Source organism: Martes martes (assembly GCF_963455335.1).
Source record: "Martes martes genome assembly, chromosome: 9".
In the NCBI taxonomy this organism is placed as follows: domain Eukaryota; kingdom Metazoa; phylum Chordata; class Mammalia; order Carnivora; family Mustelidae; genus Martes; species Martes martes.
This window is the reverse complement of record NC_137896.1, coordinates 54,244,660-54,248,287: the sequence shown is the minus strand read 5'-3', so window position 1 is coordinate 54,248,287 and position 3,628 is coordinate 54,244,660. Positions and strand designations below refer to the sequence as shown.

General features: G+C 45.0%; 1 pseudogene across 1 annotated transcript; it reads right to left on the bottom strand.

The window, feature by feature from the left end:
* Window positions 1–1,638: 1,638 nt before the first annotated feature.
* On the bottom strand, window positions 1,639–2,301 carry LOC308349632 (prefoldin subunit 1-like; annotated as a pseudogene). Its single transcript has one exon. The product of its transcript is annotated as a prefoldin subunit 1-like (transcript).
* Window positions 2,302–3,628: the final 1,327 nt, after the last annotated feature.

Sequence of the window (3,628 nt, the reverse complement as noted above, 5' to 3'; positions counted from 1 at the left end):
AATTCCATAACCGGAAGCCTGTGTCTCCCACTCCTCTTCACCCATTTTGCTCTTCTTCACACCCCCCTTTCCTCTGGCCACCAACACTTTGCTCTCTGTATTTTTAGGTCTGATTCTGCTTTTTGTTTGTTTATTCATTTGATTTTTAGATTCCACATATGAGTGAAATCATACAGGATTTGTCTTTCTCAGTCTGACTTATCTCACTTAGCAGAACTCCCTCTAGGTCCATCCATGCTATCCCAAATACACAATTTCATCATTTTTTATGGCTGTGTAATGTATTGGGATGTCGACAATGGGCATATTCACTTCCTCAAGAAAACCCCATAACCCACTGGGATATGGTTTTATCCTGCACCCCCGGCAGGACAATTAAATCACAACAAGACAATGTAGACCAACTTCAGCAAGGTCTTAAGATATTTTACTCCAAACACTCTCTCTCATGTTATTGTCACTCTCATCTAAACTGTAGTTCTTGATTTTGCACTTCTACATTAAAAAAAATAAAAATAAAAATTAAAAAAAGATTTTGTGCTTCTACATTTAAAAAAAAAATTCACTCAGTGTTTGTGGAGATTTTTCTGAGGTTTGCCAGAATTAGGTGGGACCCAATAAACACATCTATGTTCCTCAGATGGTCAGCAGATGGAGACCAAAACATGACATTCTTACGGATAAAGTCAATGTTGGAGAGTGTGCATGAACAAGAAGATTCCCATCTGCCTGCCCGCCCTGTGACCTCCACAGGCCCCCTTGTGTGGGGCCTTGCTTGAATCTCCAGAAGGAGGGAGAGAGAGTGGGGGACGGAGGGGCAGCCCACCCCTCAAAGAAGGCAGGAGGGAGCCATTAGGCTGCACCTGACCTGTCTTTCTCTTCAAGCCACCAGTGAGGTAAATCACAGGAAAGAAGTGAGACCATAGAGGGAAGGCTGGAATGTTACCCACATGGTGCGTAGGAAGAAGGGGCTCCTCAGGAGACAGAATTTTGAGTTCTAAAACTGGGACAGTCCCAGGCAAATCAGAAGTGTGTCACTCTGATTGTGGAGGGAAACATCAGAAATGAGAGCGTTGGGGCGCCTGGGTGGCTCAGTGGGTTAAAGCCTCTGCCTTCAGCTCAGGTCATGATCCCAGGGTCCTGAGATCGAGGCCCACATCAGGCGCTCTGCTCAGCCGGGAGCCTGCTTCCCTTCCTCTATCTCTCTGCCTGTCTCTCTGCCTACTTGTGATTTATCTGTCCAATAAGTAAATAAAATCTTTAAAAAAAAAAAAAAGAAATGAGAGCGTTCCTGTCCTAATGTTCCCTACATTTTAGTTCTCCAACACAGTAGTTCTCAAACTTGAGCTGTATCAGTGTTGGGCAGAGGGCTGATGACACGCTACCTGTTGGGAGCACACCCCCCCCACCCCCCAGCATCTGATTGCAAGAATACCCCATGGGGCCTGGATCTGCATTTCTAGCAAGTTCTCAGGGGCTGCTGCTGTCTCTGGCCTGGGGCAGAGGCTGAGGACACTGCTGTAATATATTTAGAGGAAACTATAATCCATCCTCTATTTTTATTATTATTGTTGTTGTTGTTATTTTTTATTATTATTATTTTTTTGGGGGGGGCAGATATCTTTTATTGGTCTAAGCAGCGTAATGAGTAATAGGCTTGGGCAGAGCTCCCCTGTCTGTCCTGGCTCCCATCTTCCCTCTCCTGGGAGTTGGTGATTCACCCCTAGGGGAGAAGAGTGTTCTGGGTGGGAGTGGCAGCATAAAAAATACAGAGTTGGGATCTGAAAGGGGATCAGGGTGAAGTAGAAAATATAGGGTTACCAGATCATCCAAATAAAAAGTCCGTCAGGGTAGAAGAGAGGCTGTTTCTCCACATGGGCCCCTCTGCCCTTGCCAGGAATGGGAGGGGGCAGGAAGCTTCTGCTAGAGATTTCCTACTGTGCCCTTCGCACCATCAGCATCTCCTGGATGTTGTCCTCAGCTTCCTTCACACTATGCTCCAGGTAGAATCTCTTCTGCTCTAATTCTTTAATTTTTTCCTCTGCTATTTTCTGTTTCTCTAACAGTTGACTGTGAATTACCTCCTTGGACTGAAGAATAAACATTCTTTCTACACCTTCATACATGTTAGTCTCATCTACCAAAGTCATAATCTCTCTCTGTAAGAGGTGCATGCTTTTTCGTTCTGTTTAGCTGTTCAATCTGTATGTCTGCAAGCTTCACCTTCTGTTGAGTGTCAATTATTTTGGCTTGAAGCTCTGTGAAAGCCTTCTTTAACTCCAAATCCACGGGAGCCGCCATCTTGGTTCACTCGGTGCGTCTGCGCAGTAGGATGAAACCCTATTGTTGTTATTTTTATTATTATTACTTTAAGTAAGCTTTATGCCCAACGTGTGGCTTGAACTCATGACCCCGAGATCAAGAGTTGCATGTGCCACTGACTGAGCCAGACTCCTCTGTCCCCATTCAGGGACACCAGCAGCAGCTCCACAGGGCAGTGCTCCTGTCTTCAGCGAAGTTGATCCCCAACTCTTGCTCATTGTTTCTCCTCTTGGGCCTTTTTACTCCTTGACAACTCTAAAAACCTTAGGAGTTAAGTAATTAAATGTATTGGTATTCTGTATTTAGGACTAGTTATTTAGTCTTGATTAGATTTACTGTCCCAGATCATGACATCAGAATTTCTAGAAATGTGATAAAATAGCAACAGTGACTTTCCAATAATATATGCTGAAAGAGATTCCAATAATAAAATGGCAGAAGCATAACCATGTCTGCCAGTTGAATGTAAGTTAGCAAATTCCCAGGGAACATGAATCACCAGTTAAATCACCTTGCAAATTCCAGTTACAAAGTTCAAAATCAAGTTCTTTTTCCCTTATGAGTTCAAAGTCCAAAGGCATCACAGTGAAAAGGCATGGTTCTTAATTTCTTATTCTGTTCCATCTTTGTGAAGGGGTCTTGATCCTGCCAGAGCTGGGCCTAGGCTCCTGTTGGCAGCTGCCTCCTGGCCCGCTTTTCAAGGCTTCCTTCAGGGTCTTCAAACTGAGTTGGTTCAATCCCAGGGCTCTGATGTCTTCATTCTTTTTTTTTTTTTTTTTTAAAGATTTTATTTATTTATTTGACAGAGAGAGAGATCACAAGTAGGCAGAGAGGCAGGCAGAGAGAGAGAGAAGGGGAAGCAGGCTCCCCGCTGAGCGGAGAGCCCAATGTGGGGCTTGATCCCAGGACCCCAGGATCATGACCTGAGCTTAAGGCAGAGGCTTAACCCGCTGAGCCACCAGGCGCCCTGATGTCTTCATTCTTAAAGAGCCCCAGGAGCCCCTGGGACACACATACCATATCACTGGGCTTAATCAAAACTTTGCCTTATAAAATGAACCAGTTCCCATCCTGTCTTAGCCTGTGCAGGCTGCTCTACCAGAACATCAAGGCTGAGTAGTTTCTAAACAACAGGCACTTATGTCTCAGAGTTCTGGAAGCTGGAATTCTGAGATGAGCATGCCAGCATGGCCAGGTTCTAGAAAGAACCCTCTCCCTGGTTGCAGACTGACTTGCTGTGTCCCCACATGACAGGAGGGGCAGGGAGTTCAGGTGTCGGGGGGTCTCTTTTATGATCAGGGATACT